This window comes from Oreochromis niloticus, linkage group LG10, assembly GCF_001858045.2.
Source record: "Oreochromis niloticus isolate F11D_XX linkage group LG10, O_niloticus_UMD_NMBU, whole genome shotgun sequence".
Classification (NCBI taxonomy): Eukaryota; Metazoa; Chordata; class Actinopteri; order Cichliformes; family Cichlidae; genus Oreochromis; species Oreochromis niloticus.
In genome coordinates, this window is record NC_031975.2 from 16,925,755 (window position 1) to 16,948,687 (window position 22,933).

Sequence of the window (22,933 nt, forward strand, 5' to 3'; positions counted from 1 at the left end):
AAATAGTGTGTTAGCTAGAAGAGTGCTCGGGTGAATTAGGTATATGGTAAAAAAGTCCTGTGAATGCTTGAGTAGAGTAGAAAAGTGCCATATAAGAACTATTCCATTTTGACATTCGCTATGGTTTGTCTGGGTTTCTCCAAATTCAGCACTTTGAATTATGGCCAAATATCTCCACTCTGGTCTCACCTGTGCAAAGAAATTTGTTCCAGAAGTCTTTTAGTTTGTCCAGATGTAACTTTGCAAACTTAAGCTATGCTGTCTGTCTGTCTTTTTAGAGAAACAAGGATTTCTTTTGGCAACCCTTCCAACAAAGGTGTACTTGTTCCGTTTTTTTCTAAACGTACTGTCATGAACTTTAACATTTAACATGCTAACTGATGCCTGTAGACTCTGAGACATATCTTTTGGGTATCTCACAGTTTCTCTGAGCATTGCACAGTCTGACCTTTCAGTGAATTTGCAGGAAGACCACTCTGGGAAGATTGCCTTGACTGTTTTCTATTTGTGAATAATCTTTCTCACTGCAGAATGATGGACTTCAAATAGTTTGGAAATGTCCTTACAACTTTTCACAGATTAATGAGCAATAATAATTGTTTCTCATTGATATTTGCTGCATTGTGTTAACACACACCAGAATGCTCAAAATGTCTTTAATAGATCGCAGATTCATGATCATTTAATCAAATGCATTCGATTAGCAGCACTTGGCACCTACTTATTTTCTTGATTCCCATGGAACCAGCACGAGTGTAGTTTTTCACAAACTGCACGCATCCTGTATACTTGAAACGTTCTTTTTCATGTGACTAAGGGTGTTTTCACACTTGCTGACTTTAGTGCATTTAAATCGAACTCTAGTTAGATTTCCCATTTGGTGCGGTTTGTTTATGCAGATGAGAACACAGCAAACCCACCCGGGTGCAGAACAAAACTCCAGAGCGGCTCGTCTGTGGTGTGAATGTGAACCAACCTCAATCCCACCCAAACACCAGGTATGCTTGTGAGTTTGAGCTAAAAAACGTCCTGTAGCAATGTATGCTTTGTATTCTAGAGTGAAGTAAGGTATTATAGATGTGCAAAGGTCTGTAAGAGCTAGCACCTAGATGTGAAATGAGCATAAATGCTTTCTCAAATAGACCAGATAACAGCACCCTCTACCTGTATTTACTTTTGTTACTTGCACCCCAGACACATTTGGTCAGTCTGCACACTGACTAGTCATATGCTGTAGTGATGCATTTTGATTCGATTAGACCTCACTTGTTTTCATTGGTGAAAACAAACCAAAACACAGGGAAAAGCTACAAGTTATCAAACTTATCGACTGATTTGGATCAGAGTAAATGCACTATAGGTGTGAAAACGCACTAAGACTATCTGCAGATATGCTGACCTCCTTATTTGAATCTTTGGCCATGGTTAATAAGAGCAGCACCCTCTGTAACAGCATATATATGACAGAAAATAAGAAAAAGCATGATAGGTCCAGTTGAACTTAGCTGTGATGTTTTATCTGTAATGAATGTAAACTGAGTGCACAAATACTTTGTCTTTGTGATTTATAAATACAATTGAAAGTAAAAAGTAGGTTACTGGCACAAGGGATTTGTAAAGTTACATGTTTTATATCCAAAAGTTAGAAGTACAGTATTATTTTCTGTGTGTTATTTAGGTGGGTGGTGGTAGCAGGGAGTTATACAGACTATCATGAAGAAGTAGGACGCACAAATAATGTAGGTTAGCATTTATGAGGCAGCAGGACTATCTGTCTCGAACAACTCACCAGAGACAATGTCTGCATTTGTGTGTATTTCTATTTGTGTATGTGCATAACCTAAAGACTAGTCCCTCTGAGGCATATCTGTGTATGTATGTGTGTGGCCCTTCTACCCAGAAGAGAAAACACAAGCCAAAGTTTGCTAGCCTGTGCAGTAAGTTAGTTGTCATCAGTAAATAGCTGCCTGTGTGGTACTGGGCCAGTGGGCAGGCAAAAATAATGAGGACTGAAGATGGAGCCAGATGGAGCTTCACTTCACACAGCATGATTCTGGTCGACTTTCTAATGGACAGCTTTTTGTAATGTGAAAGCAAAAAACTGAGGGCTTTGGGTCAGTTTTCCCTCAGTTGTCCCTTATGCCCAAAATAGAGGACTTTTAGTGCTAAAAATGCTGATCTGGAACAACAGAATATCTTTGCAAAGGGATGGTTTAGCAGCCAGCACAAGGGGACAGCTTTGCGACTTGTCATTTTGGCAGTTTTATCACTCTTGACAGAAAAAAAGTAAAAAAGAAGAATAACAAAGGGCTGTCGATTCAAATACCTGTCTGACCTTGACTCTTCTTTATTTTAGCTCTTATCTAATATGAACTAAAAAAAAGTCCCGAAACATTCTAATACCCTTGAAAGACGTTATGTAACTGATTGTGACCAGGCTGTATTTTTTTGTTTTTGAGAAAACTTGGTGCTATGTGAGCATCTTCACGTGCATGCGGGCATGTGTGGATGTGCGCCTTTGTTTTTATGTCTGCAGCACTGACGTGTGTGCTTGCAGAACAAATGGTTTAGTGGAGTGTGCAAGCATGGCCAGCTGTATTTGTCTGCTGTAAACCCCCCAATCTGGTATCACCAGAGCACATTGTCTGAGTCACCCAAGTGTGTGTATGTGTGCTTGTGTGTGCTCGTTTGTGTGACTTAAGCCTGAACTCATTGTGAATTGCAGGAAATTGTATGAAAAGCAAGCTCTCTGTAAAATGTGAGCTAAAGCCACACCGCAGTCGCATAGCATGAAGCGATTGTGGAGACACTGAATGCGGCTGTTGGATGCTGTAATATGTTGCCTGCTGTGAGGCCAAATATTACATCAGACTGAAGAGCTTAAAAACAAAGACTGTTAGCGAGAACAACTATTTTTACTCTGAAAAGAATCATTCGAAAGAGAAGAGATTGTGTTAAAAGATGGTATTTGGTTGGTTTGAATTTAAGGGTGGGGAAAAAATGGCTGATAACCCTTAGTACTTAAAGTAAACAATACAAAATAAATTACCGTTAGTCCATGACATGATACAAGTCAACAACTGGTATCACAAAATCATAAAATTAAACATACCGTCTTTTTAAAAAAATGTAAATCAGTGACAAATACACAAACCTCAGCGGTGTACTCAGCATCTGTTCATAACCATGAAGGTGATAAATCAGGGGAGGTTTCAGGGGATGGGAGAAAAAATAGAGCACAAATCACAGAAAGTGGCTTTCTCTTGTAGTCATTATGGACCCATGTTTCCTAAAAGCTCCTTGTGTTCTCTTACTTCACAATACTGGTAGACTGATTATATGAGCCTGAATTTTAATCTAAAACATCCCTGGGAAAGTCATACTATTAGCAGCTGGAAATTTTACTTTGAATAAAACCTCAAAGATGAAAGTTTTTTTTCTTTCAGGAAAAGGCTTCTTGATTTATTTTTGTCAAATCTTGAACAGAAGTGCAAAAGAAGAGAAGCTCCAACTGTGGGTTGATAATTCAAAATGAAGACATGTTGCGAAATAAAAGTTGAAGAGTTGGCTGCCTAACCTTTCAAATCGAATCATATCATATCGATTACAATGTGTGTGCAAAAGTCTTGAGCCACCCTTCATTTCTTTATAGTAGCAAAATCCGACTATAGGGAATGTTTTTAAATTATCCATTCTTTACAAAATTCTGTCACAGATAGAAATTTTGGTATCTATTATATATGACATGACATGTGAAACGTACCCAAATGGAGAATGTAACACTGAATTTGCAAGGGGATGGTGAATATGAAAATATTAAAAAAAATGTGAGTTTTAGTTTAAAAAAATATTGATGTTAATTGATGGTTTTTGTGTGATCATGTTTGTGGAAAGGTTTGTCTAGATAAACTCAGTTTTAACAATATTTCTTAAACCACTGACTGAAATGCAGTCCCAAACCATGACAGAGCCTCCACTGTGTTTCACAGTTGGCTGCAGACACTCACTGTTGTACATCTCTCCTGTTGTCCTCTTAGCCATCCTTCCACTGAGAATCTTTCTGGTGAGGATTCAGTGAACACTAAATGGATCAACTGTAGGGCCAGCTGCAGGCCTCTGTCAGATCTTTGCTTGGTTATTTCCTATTGCTTAAGGATATGACTTTCAGATACTGTTCATCTGCTGTAGGCAGTTTTTTAGTCCTGCCACTTCTTTTTTGCAGGGCACCATGCCAAGATATATCATGTTTTCAAGTCAAGTGCTAAAATACTACTAGCATTATTTTTGTTATTTGTCATAGATTCACCTAAAAAGAATTGAAACTATATTAAACACTAAATTAAATGGTTTTGCCACAGCAAGCTACCAAAAAGTTCCTCGAAAAACAATTTGTCCAAATAAAAGTTTTGAAAGAGCTTCAGAAAACCTTTGGTGAAAAGGACTTGAGTTTGACGAAGGAAAATATAAAAACATGAGGGGTGTCTCAAGACTTTTAACTCCAAATAATGACACACAAAGATGTAAAATGCTTAGACATGACATGTGCCTGAAGTAGCATACTATTTATACGCAATCATATTTTTACCTAGCAACTTGAGACTATTTTATAGTGACTTTGTCCCAGAAGAACAAAGAAAAAGTCTCACAGAGTAACAGGGAGGGGAGGAGATGATTAACTTGACAAGGATGGAGGAAGTGATGGATCTCAGAAAGCTGCTGCGTGGAAGAAAATATGGGGGGAATCCACAAGGAGGGATGAAGAAGGACTGACAGGGTGACATGGATGGGTGTTGCACCCTCCTCCATTTCTATTGGTCTCAGAGTGATGAAAGTGTCAACAGCGAAGACAGTTATCTAAGAGGCACAGGGGGAGGCAGAAAAACAGTGGGAGAAGAAGAAGAAGAAGAAGACATAAGTGATTGAAAGAGAAGGAAAAACCATGAGAATGAGGTAAGAGTGTGAAGGTGGGAGGAAAGAGAGGAGCAGCAGGAGGTATAAACACTTCGAATGTGAATCACAGGCATCTGGCAGAAAGGGAGAGGGAGGTGGAGACTGAGACGTGAGACATAAGGAGATGTGACAGAGTTGGAGAGTGGATGAGTAAGACAAAAGTAGACAGAATGATGGAGAAACTGAGAAGCAGAGACACTTTGATGGAGAGAGCAAAAAGCCACAATTGAGTGGGGATGATGGGGAAGGACCGAGAAGTAAATAGAGTGTAATACATGCAAATAAGTATGTTTATCCTTATGTCTTCCTTCATGGCTTTTTTATGCATTCGGTTAGTGCTTCTAAGTGAAGTGGGCTTCCCCTTGTGTGAGAGCGAGCGTGTGTGTGTGTTTGTGTGTGTGTGAGAGACAGAAAGCGAGCAAGAGGAGGGGGAGGGAGAAAAAGAGTGAAAACTGACAAATCTTGTCAACTCGCTGTCCTCCCACATAATTTCCTGACAGCTTCTCTGTCCAGTGGAGAAAAAAAGAGGGAAAAAATTCATTTCTATTCCTCTCCTCAGATATTCAAGGGCTGGAAGCAGTTTTTAGAAAGAAACAGTGACAATCAACATTGAATGCCTTTTTTTGGTGGGGGGAGTTTTCCATTTGTTTCTGAAGATATACAAGAAAGTTATGGAGCAATTCCTGCTATTTTTGGAAAAAAATCTTTCTTTGTGCTTAAGTCAGTCTTTTGCTCACAGTACAGGAAGAATGTAATTGCGCATGACTCATACGAAGGAGCACGGGGGAGCTTAAACTGTGAGGTTCTCCTTGAATGTGCTGTTGCTGGTAGTGGAGCTGTTTGAATGAAGGTTGAACTCAAGTTCAGCTTCATTAAGAACTTAATGTTTTGTTAACATAATGCCCATTAACTAATATGAGTTCATACAGATTTTAAGTACTAGTTTGGTCATCCATAATATTTGTCTTAATATTACAGGGCATATTTACCAAGAGAGAAACAAACCATTGCAATGGACTATATGATGCAGTGTAATTTTCCATGGTTCCTGCTGATGTAATGTATATCATTTGCAGAAAACAAGACAGACTAATCCTGTTTTACCAAAAAGTCAAACTAGAGCGCCTTGTGACGAGATCACAGCACCTGAGATGCCAGTGAGTTGTTGGACTACTCCCAGATTTGAGCTCAGCTTTCATTTGGATGTTAGCTGCACACCTGAATTTCTGTCACAGCGTCTTGCACAGTTGTGCCACCAGCAGCTGACAAAATCTGTTCACAGTCATTTAAACACCTGCCAGACTCCTATAAACCACCTTTGTGGTACTTCACACGCTGTAGACCAAATTTTGCCGTGACAAACACACACACGCAGACTCAGGCGATGAGCTGTCAAGGCTGGAAACAAGTTAACCCATTTTTGTGTCTGAATTGCTGTATCGAACCAACCACCCAGTCGGTTTTGACCCGGCGCTTTTCAGTGCGCAGATGTCAACTGACAAAATGGATAATTTGTCACTGTTTTGAAAGTGCTTCGTTGGAGCGTTTCCAGATGTCATCTCCCTTTTAGCTGTCTTCCAAGTCGTCATAAATCACTCTCACAACAACTAATCAGTTGGCTGTGTGACAAAATAATCCCAACTCACAATGCACTTACTAACTGGGGAAATAATGAAAACACAAAATAAGACCAAAGGTTGAGATTAGTTTGTCACATGTGCCGATACCAAGGTCAAAACTGAACTCTGTATGCTTAAGATTCAGTCACTGTTCATCACTTCTGGCGCTTTATGTGCTATATTTGGTTTATGTTCCATTAAAGGCAAAGTTCAAACGTGTTATGCTTTTATTTCCTCCTCAGCTCCTTGAAAGCTTGTTCTTCAATGCAGAACGCAGCAGCCTCACTCACAGCTTACCTCGCTTACAGAAAGAATTTTAATTTGGTTTTAATTTCTCTATCTCAGTCTTTCTCTATCATCCTTACAATATATTTTACACCGAGTGTACATGTTGTAGTTTTGTACTTATAGTGTATTACGATTTTATGTGATCGAATGTTGTAAAGTTTGTTTGTCCAATGTGAATGTAAAAGCAAAGAAAGTGACAAGGGATGGAAATTAGTAACATCTACAAACTCAATGTGCACTATGTAAGTTTCATGATCTGTATTGGAAATATGTTAAACCACATTGTCCTGTTTAGATAAATTAATTTTAATTAAAAATAGATATTCACTCAAAAGGACATGCATTTAAGTTATTTTATATAAATATATATAGATATATTTATATGATTTATATGAATAGAATTACATTTCAGTCTATTTAAATATTGTTCCTATAATATTATTGCAATTCTTCTTATTGTTGTTCTTGTGTAATCTGCATTTTACTCTTTTTGTCATTTATGAACAAACACTAACGGCTGGGAGAAAAAGTTGATGAGCCAAGTGTGAATCTTGTGAGTGTTGCATAACTACCACCACGTTTTACACCTACACACCAACAAACAAAACAAACAAACAAACAAAAAGCAGTTATAGGGGTAAAAGGATTGTGTTAAATAATAGAAACTATTTGTGTTAACCTAAATTAAATACTCTGCATAGTTTAAAAATGCACAACATTAATTACTGGTGGGAAACTGATTGTAAACACTGGTTAAAATTAAATGTAATATTGTGTGAGCTAATAGTTTCTTTATTTGTTTTTTTACTTTGTTTTCACTCACTGATTAGTTTTCTCCTTGATTATCACTATAATCTATAATATTTGTTATATTAAACAATAAATGCTCTGCTTTATGAGGTCTGAACTATGTGTATAGTTAGATTAAAGATTAAATAAATAAATACACTGTTCCCTTGACCTGGAAAAGTACAGAAGATCCTAATATTCTTAGAGTTGATCACTTTTTAAGAATTGCTTTCTTCTCTAAATGTCTCCACCGAAAGCGACTGAGTCACAATTTAATTGCCTGAAAAATTATATAACCATAAAGTTTTGTGTGAACTGCAGCTTTTGGACAATGACCCATACTTTGGATTTTTGCCTCTGTTAGTCACTACAATGGACATTTTCAGAGGATTAAAAGTTTTTGGACAATTAACAGATGAACAGTTTTATGGCCAATTTAAGCCAATCTGGCATTAAGCACTGAATTTGTGGTTAAATTTGGGTTTCATCTAACCAAGTCAAAAACACTCTTTAAGCAGTAGAAGTATCACTGTAAAGGTCTCGAGTCAAGAGACATTATAATGAATGGAAATGGGGTTGTCTGTAGCTCGGGAGGTAGAGCAGGTCATCTTCTAATCGGTGGTTCGATCCCTGCCTGCTCCCAGTCTGCATGCCAAATATCCTTGGGTAAGATAATAACCCCAAGTTGCATCCATCGGAGTGTGAATGTTAGATAGAAAGCACCTACTTAGAAAAGCAGGATGTACAGTAGAAGGATGAACTGTGTAGCATACACAGACTATACTGTCTGTTAAGAGACAGCCAAATGCTGCAAAACTGATCAGACAGAGCTTCACAGCGCAAAGGGATAATGACCCAAAGCAAACTGCAAGAGCAAAGTTCTCAAAGCAAAGAAAGGGGATATTTTTCAATATCAGCCAAATCAGTCATCTGATCTCAACCCAACAGAGCATGCTCTTGACTTACTGAAGACAAATTGTAGGTAGGGAGACCGACAAACAAGCAACCACTGAAGGTGGCTGCACTAAAGGCCTGGAAGAGACGTCCATGTGTTTCACACTTCAGGTAGTTATTAAATGCAAAATATTTTCATTAAATTCTTTATATTTAGATTTATGAAAATTTAAAACAAATGGCTGTAAATCATAAATACTTTATGTAATAATACTTTTTAAAGCTAAAAATCTGCATTTCAGTCACACGTTAACAGCTGAATTTAAAATTGTGGTGGTGAGATAAAAAAAAAAAAACATATAGAAGCTTACTTTCCAAAAACCTGTGGACCTATCTGTGTTGCATGCCCAATCAGCTTTGCTTTGTAAATGCTGGAGCCAGTCATGATCTCTCTGATTTCATACATCCAGGAGTCTCTGAAGCTTTTTCTTCTGGCCTACAAGCTGCCCACTGGACAAAATTCGTATCTGTAATGATGATAAATACTGCGGAGACCCTCCCTGCGAAGGATTTGTCAATAAATACCATGGCAACATGTTGTCAGTTGAATTCCTGCCTCGAAGATTTACATTAGCGCTGCATCAGCCCTGCTCTCTAAGGATATAGTGAGTATTCTTGTGACTCGAAATCAACGATACCCAAATACACAGCATTCTTTGTTGTAACCAGCCACCCGCTATGCACAGACAGACACACACACACACACACACACACACACACAAGGCTTAGGCAGACTCATAAAAACACATTAAACCATGATGGATCAGGGAATCAGCAGCAGAAGTCAGATAAACACAGTGAGGTTGTGAAAAGGAGAAGAAGATAAGGACAAGAATGGCAAGAAGCTCTTGTGTTTCCCCTTTAATTTTTTTTCCCCATGTGTCCTGTTTTCTTCCTCATCCTGACTGTTTTGCCAGCCATAATGTGAACAAAAAAACGTGCACGTACACACACAGACAGACAGACAGACACACACACACACACACACACACACACACACACACACACACACACACACACACACACACACACACACACACAGCTCAAGGCGCAAGCCACCTACACTCAAGTCATTGTTCTTTCTTCCTTGCTCTCTCTCTCTGTGCGGTTTTAATTTTCCAAATACTTAGGCTTTAATTAATAAGGAAAACAGAGAAGCCTTTAATTGAAAGCATTCCTGAGAATACCAACTACTACTCCGGAGGACTGCCCCAATTTCTCCCTCTCAACAGCATAATGCCCAACCAAAGCCTCACGCTTCTCGTGCCAGTGAATTCTTTCATCATGAATACTCACTCAGATCCTGAATCTGCGCAGGCACTGATATTAAAAATGTCACTCATGTTAGAGAGGGCTGTAGTTGTAGAAGCAGATTACCTCTCTCTAAACTGCTCTGACTTTACTCATCAAAAGATAATTATATAAAAGTCTTGCCAGTGGTCAGCCATACATTACAAACTACAAAATTTATGTCACGATGAAAATAAAATGCCTCAATCATTGATTTCCATAACACAATAAGTTGCTGAGAGAAGCTGTGTAAGCATTGTCAGAGGCAGATTCTGAGGCAACTGATCAAAATGAAGCGGCACAGAGTTAAAACCTGCACTCCGGGCTAAGAGGATTACAGCTGAACATCATCTGCTGTCCACGGCCAGACGAAAGTCATTTTTGACTTTAAGAAGGACAGTCTCAGTATTGTGTGCTCTGAGAGCTTGATTGGACCTATTGTGCATTAGCCTAATGCACTTTGAGATGCTCACAGCTCACTACTGTTACAGTAACAGATGTGCCAAAGATCAGATCCTGCATTAGCTGGACTAAAAATCTTTGTTGTCATTATGTTTGTTCCACTATAATGTAGTCATTTTCTCTGTAATATTGTTATGGAAGCAGTTCAAAACTTTCCATCGTGATTAAACTGGTGTCTGCCTGGGGTCTGCTGACTAATGTTCATAATCACTCTTAACTTTTGGAGGAGGATGTGGTCGCATTGGCCACTTAGTGCACGACAATTGGGCTTCTACAGTTACTCCACTCTCTGCTGTTCTCCTTGCTGTGAAGCTGCTATGTGAATGAAGTCTGATTTAGGTGAACTTGGTTTTAAGAAGTTTTTATTTTCCTTTTACTTGATAAGCACTTTGATGAATCTGCAATACTTCCTCAAAACCAGTAGCCGATGGCTTACATGGCTTTATCTGTAACTTGTACTAGAACTTGTACTGGACGTGCAAAAATTATTATTGTTGGATTTGTCAGTGTGTTACACATTACTCGTAACTTAAAGATGCATTGTGTTATTAAATCGGTCCCTGTAGAAAGTAATTTGTTATGCTATTACATTTTACTTTACTTTATAATACACAAGATGGGTTGTCACAGTAAGACAGTAATGTAACACATTACTGTACTAAAGTCAATTTTGGGGTTTCAAACATTCTTCAGTTGCTAATGGGTAGAAAGAAAAAAATTAAAATTAAACATGTATTTTTCATCCTGAAATCAACATTATGTATAATTTTTTAAATGAAAGGAATGTGACAATAAAGTGCAAATCTTATCTAGGAAGGCAACAACTGCATTATACTGTTAACGGTGCAGTTTAATTCAGTAATTTTTATAGCACCAACTCACAACAAAAGTCACCTCAAGGTGCTTTATATTTTACAGTAAAGATCCGACTATACAATAATAGAAAGAAAACCCCAACAACCAAAACAACCCCCTTTTGAGCACTTGGCGACAGTGAGAAGGACAAACTCCCTTTTAACAGGAAGAAGTCTCAGACAGAACCAGGCTCAGGGAGCCAGGGGGTGGCAGCTATCTGCTACGACCGGTTGGGGGTCAGGGGACAACACGTGCCCGAACACAATGTCAACTCTTTGCAACCATCTGCACAGATAGCATGCTAACACAAAGCTAATGAAGAGCCCAGTGTGATTTTGACGGTGAGTGTGTGCTGATGTTTTTGGGTACAAAATGGCTTTATAGCATACATGAGAGATGTATTTGGGAGCTTATAGGTCAGCAAGGCATTCAAACAGTTTGATTATTTTGGGGGGCAAATACTAGAAATCACTTTTTGGCAGATGATCACTTTTTTGGCATACCATCACTATGCTGACTCCAGCCACGCAGCCAGAGCTTGATCATAAACAGGTAACAAAGCAGTGATGAACAGACACCTGTAGGATCATAGCCGCTGTTTCTACCTACACTCATGTTTCTAAGAAACATTGTGCTTGGTTGATTATTTCTCTGTTTCAGCTGTGCTCCTTGGCAATAATTCTGTATCACATTTCAAAGGAAAATGCATTTGTGGGTTGAGCAAGAGACTTGAGCGCATAGGTTATACCCATGGAAAACTTCAAATCTTCTCTGTCAGTCCCAAATAGCTTATTCTGCTATTGACACTTGTTTGGTGTTGTTTATTGGATTGGGTGATTGAAGTCTGAGGAAACAAGACATATTGGCGGTTTAACAGTTTAATAATTTAACAAACAGGGGCCTTGGTAGCATGTGGAAGAACCATATATAACTACAACACCCTTGCACCTCTCCATCATGCTGGTCACCAATTTGGTCACACACTGCTGTGGGATGGCATCCCATTCATTAACCAGGATATGTCACAAGTCAGTCAATGTGGTTGTGTCGGTTACACTGGTAAAAACAGCACGCCCAAGCTCATCCAACAAGTGTTGAATGGGATTCAGGTCAGGACTGCAGACTGCAGACAATCTCATCTTGAAGTCTTTCTCCATTGAGATTGCTTTCAGTGATGAGAAGCCTTGTTTTTCCAGTAAGGGGGATGCCGGCCCACTTCATCATACTGCCTCCACCAAAAGCTGTTACCCTACTGACGCAGCAATCAGCGTGCTCCACGTTTTCTCTGCACGATCCAGCTGCCACAGGCAGATTCTGGACTCATCACTGAACATAAGGCTTCTTCACACGTTTAGGTTTCAGCACACACATTGAAGATGTTTTTTTTTTGTAAGAAAAAAACCAAAACAGTTCAGAGCGATAGCCTATACTGTTCTTTTTGCTCCACTATCTTTATGTCTCAACGATAGTTTATTATTATTATTTTAAAAACTGAAAAGAAAAAAAACTATAATCACCAGCAACATATACAGCTGTTAAAACCTGCTCCATCACCACCAACTATAAAATGTAATTGTTTTTTATGTGTTGATGAACATTTGGAGGGATTGGCAATAGGTGAATTAATAAAGAACCAGACCTAAAGGCAGACTTCCTAATGGCATTTAAATCAATAAAATCTTGAAAATATATTTCCCTGCATTACAGAGCAATATGCAGTAATGTTTTAATGCATTTTAATGTACTGACATCCTTACTTTTAATACTAACAGCTCTTGTGCACTTTTACTTGGGTAAAATGTTACATATTTCCTAATGTCCATTTTTTAACTTAATGGTGTTCCCACTTTCACTTAAGCCAGCTATAGTACATTTTTAATAATACTATAACAAAGAAAAGTGTCAAATGTGATAGTGTTAAAGGAACGATTTCCTGGGCTTTATAAAGAGTCTCACTTCATTGTTTAGCTGTCTATGTCCTTTTATTGTTTTGAGTCACTCTCTTGGCTCTCACTGAACTATTTTCATAGCCATCAAATATTTTCGCTGAAAAACCCACTTTTACCTGATCTACAACATACAGAAGAGTAACTAACGGCTGAACACATGGAGCACTTGGCAGCAAACGAGGCAGATGTAGAGACCAAAAACAGAAGTAAAGGAGAGTGAGTACAGGGCTTAGGTTACGCCCACCAGATGGTCAAAAACACAACTCTAAATCAATGATAATACTTTCCAAAACATTTGGCTACGTAAATAGCCAAGAAACTGCTTGTGATCAGGTTTACTATGTCAACTTGAAAAGATGATAATGTCAGTGGTTCTACTGCTGCAAAGTGAGGAGAGAAACATACAAAACCCGAAAAACATTAACAAACCCGTGCCTGTAAAAGATTTTTACTCTTGCTCAATGAATAAGACCATGCGTTTTTGATGTTAATCACATTATTCATTTTATGGCATTTTATTGAAAGCATATAATACAACATATTGTATTTGTCAACCTAATGACAGTGATGATAAACTAAAGTACATGCATGATCTCATTAACAAATAAATGCAGTGACAGCTCTGCTGCTCTGCATAATTTCGAGACTTCGACTCTTACGATGTGAAAAACATAATTAACCAGATAACTTTTCGACAAGATTTTTTTTTTTTCTTTTTACACAGAAACTGTCACTATGGTTGTTTTTGTTCTAGTGGTATTGGAGTATTTTTTTGCAGCAGATGGATTTTGAAATGAGAAAATGGACACTGTCTACTATTTAGTCTTGCTCTGTTGTTGGTGCCAAACTCTGCTCTATATAGCATGGGAGCTATCGCGCTAGCAATCCAGTCATGTTGTTGTAAGTGCTATAACTCATCTTGGTCATGTTAACTTTTCTCAGTCTGAGGATGCACTATTCTGCACTGCTGTTATCAGGCATTAGGCATGTGAACTCAGATGTCAGAGATAATTCATTCACTGTACAGCGACAAGAATCCTCTGCTTATATTAAACTGTGTTTCGTGGCCCAAAATTGCATTGTAAAACAATGGTGATTACAGCTCTATACATTCATCATGGAGTAATCGAAGGTTTGGCAGATGGATTCCTGGTCCCAGATATTCATGACCAAGACCCTGAAACCTAATAGCTCTTGATGACCAGTTAGTGTATTGCGTGGTAGCTTATCTCCAAGGGGTGTTTTGTGTGAGTAGAGGTGAGTGAAGGGTCAATTGTAAAGTGCTTTGGCTGGAAGCAGGGCACAAAGAATATTTGTCAGTTTATTTAACAAAACTGCATCCTGGCCTTTAAGTTAGGTCATTCAGAATCACCTCCAGAATTACATTTGCCAATATAAGTCAAGTCAAAATGTATTTCTATAGCAAATCTTAAACAACCTAAGATGACCAAAGTGCTATATGTTATACAAAAGATAGACTATACATAGCAATCACTAAATCAACTATAAGCATACATTATAAATCATCTAATAAAATAAAAATGAATAACACTGTGTTTGAATAACAACGGGCAGGGTACCCTGCTCAACTAAAATTGAAAGCAAGTGAAAATGAATAGGTGTTTAACAGTGTTTTAAAATGATTTAGAGAATGTGCATCTCTTTTGTTAAAATTTAGGTTATTCCAAAGATTAGGAGCCACCACTGAAAAGGCTCTATCACCTCTGCTTTTAAGTCTGGATCTAGGATGTCTTCACTAATCCAAAAATAAGCTACTATTGGCTGCTCCCTCATTCATAAGGGGTTGCCACACTAGGTAGCTGTGGCAACCCCTAACAAATCAGACTACTAGCTGGTAGTCTGATTTGGTAGATTTCTATGCATTGAGAAGGATTACCCCCCCCAAAGAGATTTGTTAGGTGAATGTGTGAACAGCTTTAAAATCAAAATCCTTTGCTTATTTGTATCCCTCAGGGTCAGAGACAGTGTCTGCAACCAGTTTAAGCGATTATTGGTTCATGCCTGTCAAAATAAATCCCCCTATTTAGACACATAAAGCATAACTTTCATTTTTATTTGTTTTTATCCGCCTCATTTATTGGTGTTGCTGACCCCTGTCACTGTGCCATGTGCCCTTGTATTGATCTGTTGTGCCACAGTAAAGTCTCAGCTTTGAGTTTTGAGAAGTTCACTGTCAGTGAATTAGCTTGTTTGATAGGAATTGAAATAATCACTTTTTCCGTTTATTCCACAAAGTCAAAGCAACACCGTTTAACCCGAAATACAAGCTGAGGTGCCCTTCTTGCAGGCGTGTCAGTAACGGTGGCGTGCACATGGTGAAAATCTGCAGATTGTCTCTCTCTGCAGTCTCAAAACTGAGGTTGCACAAAGTGACTATTGAGTTACAGAGAGGTCACTCACCCCTTTGCTGAAATGAAAAATGATTGATAAACTTTAAAGGCTAGAAAAAACAGCTATCGCAGTTTTGGAACTGGTGTTGGAGATGACACAGACACTCCCAAACTATACGGGAATACTATGTGTTTTTTCTATTCATGTAAATGATTTGAACAAAATGTGTTTCTCTGTCTTTGCTGTTTACTGTGTCATAATTAGATCTTAATGCTCATTGTGAGCATTATGTATGATTCTGTGTCTAACATTACGGTATATGCGGGCATCTGGTTGTTATCCCTGTCTGATCAAATTATCAGCATGACAGTGATAGTGTTCTCATATGAAGTGAAGGATACATTTATGTGCATCAAAGGTGGCTTAGACTGCTGCTTTATTTCAGGTGACTTGCTGGGTTATGCCTTATCTGTATCAGTTCACTAAACATCAGTTCCCTGCACTGCTTGGAGTCTCCGTGTTGGTGGATAGACACATGTATATAGCTTGTGTTGGGCTCTGTATCTAATTTTGGAGGAAGTTTATCATCGCTGCTGAGACTGTGAGGTTACTGAAAAAGATAAAGTCTTGCAAAGTCTCAGCTCTGTAAATCTTCATGTGTATTGTATGTTTGAAATGCCACAGTGTAAAAAGAAAAGGTCTTTTACTGATCAAAAGAAAGAAAGTATGTCTAAAATAGAATCTTTCGAAGTAAGTAAACTAACTGCAAGCATTTAGCTCGATACAAAGGTGACCTTGATAAACAAAATGATTGTGAAAACTCAAATTCTTAGTTCAGACTCACTCAGAATGACTCGCATAGTTCACACGAATTGTTAGATTTACAGGTTCATAAATTGATAAGTAACAAGTCTTAAAAGAATTCTGGTAACTTCAAGCAGTTGAGATAGTCGAGCCTTTTACCTTCAGGCTTACGGAGAGAATATATGAAATACTCTCGGTGGTAAAATTCCCCCAAACTGCAAATGCCAAGTGTGGTGGTTTGATAGGGATGTGAGTTCAGAAGCCAGGACACTGTGACGAGATCAAAACCCAAGACAAGCTTTTATCAATGTAGGGGGTAATCCCGAGAGTCTGGGACTAAAAAGAGAATGGCTCACTGCCCAAAAAAGGCAAATAATTAATCATTTAGAAGGACTTGTGGCATAGGAATTAATTTGGGACAGCATCTAGATGACAGGTAGAGGACTAAAAGTGACATGCTGTCTCCACCAGAAGTGGTTTCAAACCACCCAGTACAGCAGAGCCCTCAGAAATAATACATAGGACCACATTAGTAACGGAGGTCTTGGTGATGTTCCTAACTTTTTTTTTTGTTGGAAAAAGTAGAGTCAAAGAATTTTCCCTAACTTCCAGGAAAAACTAAGAAAGTGACATGGCTTCACATTGAAAAGTACTTTCCATGGGTAGGAGATGAGCGCAGCTCGGGGCTAAGGGCCCTGACATACATTTACAACTATAAGTAAAATCGAGCCGTATAGATTAGAATCAGAATCAGAAAGGGTTTTATTGCCAAATGTTGAGCAGGTTTACAACATTAGGAAATTGCTGCGGTACTTAGTGCAAAACATACTGTAAGACAACACTTAAACATAAAAATAAGAATTAAAAGTGCTAAGCAGATTAATATATGCATGTGTGCAGGTGATGATCAGTGCAAAAAATGGGACAGAAATAAAGAGTCAATTTCCCACATTTGCAATAACTAAACGTCTTTAATAGCCATGCAACATCTGGAGCAATAGAGGTTAGGAAGTGAAGAACACTGAGCCAACCCAGTGATTCTGGAGAGGATGGACAGAAGTACCAATCACATGTCTGTGGAACTAAAAACAGGCCATTAAACCTGCACAGCTGTCTTTTAAGAACGATGTGATCTAAAAATTGTAAAAACAAAAACTTTGAGAAGATTATGCAGTCACAGTGGCCGACTCTAGCTGTCCTAATGCATTGTGGGTGCACTAAACAGCTTGTGCACCTTGATAAAAACATTTCTCCTGCATTGCGTACTATGTTATCTTAGCGATGTATTACGTACACTTTTGTAAATGTGTCCACATTTCTCAGTATGCAGTATGTGCACACTTATACACACTGGTTCTTAACATGGTTTAATGTACATTTTGTTCATCCTGGAATTTGTTGTGTAGCCTGTAAATATGCCAACTGCATAAATCTGTTAATTATGAGTGTCTCTACATTTTACATCTAAATTGCCCGGTTTCCCACTGTGTAATAATTTCTGTTTCGTGGACACCCACCTCTCCGTTGCATTGAAGTTGGTTCCCATCCAGTCCTTATGCTCTGGCTGACCCTGTTTACATATGTTGAACACAAATATTTACCCAAACAATATAAGTGCCATAAATTGCCGACTGAGGGATCCAAATGCAGGATGTTGAGACAAACTGGACGAACTGAAAATGCACCTTTAATTCAACCAGTGGAAAAGCCAACACAAAACCCCAAATGACAGCACTAAACAGAATCCAGGCAGGGAACACATAAGTAAGGGTAACAGACAGAAATTAAGACTGAGGGGAAGACAGCACTATTTATACACCAAAGGGTAATCAGGGAATTGGACACAGGAGAGTAATGAGATGCAGGTAATGTAATCAAAGACAATGAGCTGGGAGGGGAAGTAAAATTAAACACAAAACACAGGAGACAAATAACTACCAAAACAAAACAGGAAACCACAGTTAATAACTAAACGGGGAAGCACAGACACAGGAATAAACTTAACACAGAAGATCCTGAGGGAACATTTTAGCTTTAATACAAACAAAACTGTAACTAATAGCAAAAGGTTCAAAATGCTAAAGAATATAGATGAGGATGAAAAAGTGTACACTATAAGCAAACAGAATCAAATAGAGAGCACCTGACAAACTAGCATTTAATGATCCAAACAACCCAGGAGTTTGACATTAGGACATTGAAAAAGACTGACATTCAGCCACATGTTTACTTAGAGTAGTGGCACTGCTGGAGGATGGCAGTGTCAGTCTGTCACTTTGTCACTCAGCCAACTGCTTTGGTCCACACTGAAATATTTAAATAATTAGTGGATATAATTTGGAATATTTGCACAGTCATGGTGTCCAGATGTCTCCTGAAATTTCTGACTGTTTCATTATGAAGCTAATGGTTGGATTTTTGGATTGAGCGCCTTGATAGCTTTTTTTTTTTTTTTTTTTTTTAGCTTGGATATGGTTTTGCAAAAGACATTCATGATTCAAGATGTAATAACTTGTTAACTCTTTCATTTCCACAAGAACGGATGGTTCAGTTCATAATCAGATAATCATTTATGGTCAGAAACCTAAAAAACATAAATGAAGTTTCATCAGTCAACATCAGTTTGGACTAAAGAAAATAAACTTCAGCATGTAAACTCACTACAATCAAAGCATTAAAGCTTTCATGGCTGTTTTGAGTTTTGGGATCTTTGGAGTTTTTCTGATTTTGAATCTTTGGTTATTTTTGTGTTATAGTTCTGTTGTGTGTATTGGTTAGTTTTAACTCTCTTCTATTTCTTGTTCATTGTTTTTTCTTTGCCTCTGACATCCTGAGGTTGATCTCCTCTTGTGTTCCTGTTCTGCCTTTTCTTCTAGTTTTTACTTATGTGAAAATTTGCATGCTGTTAGTCTGTCTTATCTCACTTCCTGTTTTACTTTGGTAGTCTTTAGTCTCTTGTGCTTCATGGCTGCATTCCCACCTGTTTCAAATCCGCTCATTATCATGTGTTTGTATTTATTGTCTGTCTCCCTTTCATCTCTGTCTTCGTTCTGCCTTCCTCATAGTGTGTTTTTTTTTTCCTGGAAGATTCTTGTTGTGAAATATTAGGTCATGACCTGTTTTGTTTTGTATTCAGTGAGAGTTCAGCAATAAAGCTGCGTTGAAGTTTATTCTTTGTCTGCCAACACAACACAGCCAGTCCTTAACAAAAATAACCTTTTAATAATGAGAGATCATTGAAAAGAACTAAGCATTATTTCTTGAAATTGAGTTTGAATAATAAACTATTTTTATGATTAGACTCTGATTGGAGCCTATAATGTAGGAAAAATAGTGGTGGAACAGAAGGAAGTGGAGACTTGGACAAAGATCTCTATCTAGCCAGGTTGAAGTGGAGATGAGGTGGAGGTGTTTCACACAAATGACGGTCTGAAAGGCAGAATGACAGAAGAGCAGTGAGATTTAAAGCAGGTGAGACAGAGGCTGAAGGCGGGTAAGATTGCTGATTGGGCCAGAGTGATGATGACAGATCTAAGTTTGACCAGCAGAAAAGCAGAAGTGATGTAAGGAATAGCCCAGCAGGCCAAAACACCCAGGAATGCAGGCAGATGAGTGAATATAGACGCTCCTAAACAAACATGCATAAGCTTCGCTTAAAAAGTGCTCAAATGCTAAGAATATATGATAAAACGTGTATTATTATTATGTAACACAATACAAGTTCTCGGATATTCTTCCACACTGTTGCACACTGAGATACAATTGTGGAGAACTTTAAGTGACAGCATGTTAGGATACCTACATACATACAATGTGCTGAAGTGGGTCTCACAGGGCTGTAGCTCCAGGCTCTAGTTAAGGTATCCAAAAGACATTTTGCCCAACTCTTGGTTTGTTTTGCTCTCCACAGCATTTATTATTTATGCCCACAAATAGTTTCTAAGCTATACTCTTGTGCAGCCATGCTTTGTCAGTGAAATTAATTTCTCAGATGGGAACTAGCATTGTGACAAAAACCCCTGACTACTGTCACTTCCTTTCGGATGTGTTTCAATTAATTTCGACCTCAGTTTCCAGATTGCTTACTAAAAAAAAAAGAACAGTGCATTAAAAATGTAGATAGCACTAATATTGTTTCTGCGAGTGCATATGCTGCCACGTTATGGCACAGATAGAGATTTTACTTATTTATAACATAAATCCAGGATGATGAAACATTTAATAAAGCTGCAGCAAGACTCTAAAATTTAGGAAATCACTCTGACATATGTTTGATTTATAACGCATTCACAAGAGGTAATGAAAACTTCAGCTGCATTTTCAAATGTCATTTCTCACGTTTCCTTGTGTAAGTCTCTGCTGCTAAAAGGTTGAAAACGCCTCAAACTGTGTGTGAGTCTTGCTGATTTTTCATATGCATATGAACTTTTATTGCCTTTTTATGACATTAAGGCTTGTCAAGTGGCAATAATATGTAGACGCACTTCATAAAGAAGCAACCCAGTACAGCAGGATTACACTGGTCATCAGCAAGTAAGTGCAATGCAAGTTTTAACTTCAAACTCGAAACTTTTGAAAAAGTTTCACATCTAGAAATGTACAGGCTCACAGTTTCATAGCTGCATGTCTTCCACTAGCTCAGTTATGGTTCCATAATTTGACCTTCTCTCTAATTAGAACCATATATTTGCCGATAATGAGAGTAATGTAGCCTGATGGTTGTGGCCATGGAAAGATGGCTGGTGTTAAATGGTGCTTACAGCCAGCAACTGTAAGGCATGTGAGCTGGTGCGCGAGAGATGCAATGCACTTGGATGGTGATGGGAATGAAAATCAAGTAAGATAGTGTGAATTATATTCTTGCAGTCTTCCTGGTATAGATTGTATGCGAGACAAACATATGCATCAGTGTGGTGCAGTCGTACACTTGCGTTTAGCCGAAGGTGTCTCTCATTTCTTCATTTTCCACTCATTTCACAAAAACCCGCCTCTGTTCTTTCTAAAATCGCTTTATTTCTTTCTTTTTACTCTCCCTTGCTCTTTGCTGCTTTTCTTTTGCTGAGTCTCAACTCTTCGGGGATTCACACAGAGAAATCAATTTTGCCTGGCCTCTTTGCCGATGGAAAGGAACATAGGCATATATATAAATATTCACATGCGGCTATTTTAGATCTGCAGCTTAGGGACTGAACTAGTGGATGAGCTGTTCTACTGTTTGATCATGAAGCTTGCATACATCTGTCTCTGAATGTTTTCTCTTTTTCCCCCATGCATCCTTCTCTTCTTTAATTTCCTCCTTCCATTCCTCTGATTGACTTTAACGGCATCTGTTATGTCTGTTGATTGCTTTTTTCTTCTCTCTCTTCTCCAAACTCTTCCTACACTTTCCTTCCTATTATTTATCACGCTTCTCTTCCTCACTGTTACCTTTCTTGTTTTATTTTTCCATATGTACATATTAAAATCTCTCATTTCTGCCCAAATTTTCCTGTTTGTTCTGAACTTCCTAACTCTAACATTTGCCAACTTTGTCATTTTTATTAATTCATCATGTTCTTGTCTGTTATATAGTGCTGAGAAATTATTTTGCATATATGTCACATTGACATATTTCAGATCATCAAACAAATTTTAATATTAGTCAAAGATAACCTGAATAAATACAAAATGCAGTTTTAAATTCATTCAATTATTTCAGTCATTCAACTGAGAAAAAAACGTTATGCGAACCTGCCTGGACCTGTGAAAAAAAGTGATTTGCTCCCTGAATCTAATAAATGGTTGGACCACCTTTGGCAGTAAGAACTACAATACAAGCATTTGCATTGACTGGCGAGGAGTCTTTCACATCACTGTGGAAAATTTTGGCTCACTCTTCTTGCAGAATTGTTTTAATTCAGCCACAGTGGAGGATTTTCACGTATGAATGGCCTGTTTAAGGTCAAGCCAAAACATCTCAGGTGAATTTCTTTTTTGAGGTATTCAGAGGTAGACTTGCTGGTGTTTCCCATCATTCTTTTGCTGAATAACCGGAGTGCCAATCATCAAGAAATATTTTGGCTAATGTGAAAATGCCCCTCTCCCATGGATGCCATTTTTGCTCATTTCTGCCCATTCTCTTACTGTTGAATCATGAACTCTGACCTCAACTGATGCTCTTTTGGAATAGTTTTGGTCGACCGGCCTCTCCTGGGAAGGTTCACCACTGTCCCAAGTTTTCTCCATTTGTGGATAATTACTCTCACTGTGGTTCACCGGGCTGGGTTCACTCAAGGCCTTAGAAATGGCTTTGTAACCCTTTCCAGACTAATGATGCTGTTTCTCAGCTGTTCTTGAGTTATTTTAGATCGTTTGCACGATGAATTGAGGGATTTCTTAATTCAATAGGCTTTGATGTAATCGGGTGTGAGTTGTGATGGGGTAACTTTTTAAAATTTACATCATTAGAAAAAACGCACTTTATATTTTCTCATCTTATCTTAGTCTAATATCTTTTTTCATCATCTGAAATTAATATTCAGTCTTCTTTCCTTCCCGTCTTCCGTCCTTACATCTCGCCTCCTGCGGTTTCACTGGCCATTCTTTATTGTGCTCATAAACCTTTTACTTTAACTACCTTCA

General features: G+C 38.2%; 1 long non-coding RNA gene across 1 annotated transcript; it reads right to left on the bottom strand.

Moving 5' to 3' along the window:
• Window positions 1-17,078: 17,078 nt before the first annotated feature.
• Window positions 17,079-21,999, bottom strand: LOC109203847 (uncharacterized). The gene is made up of 3 exons (XR_002063505.2): window positions 17,998-21,999; window positions 17,830-17,882; window positions 17,079-17,445 (listed from the first exon to the last, which is right to left on the bottom strand). It is a non-coding gene; the product is annotated as an uncharacterized LOC109203847 (long non-coding RNA).
• Between the last annotated feature and the right edge of the window lie 934 nt (window positions 22,000-22,933).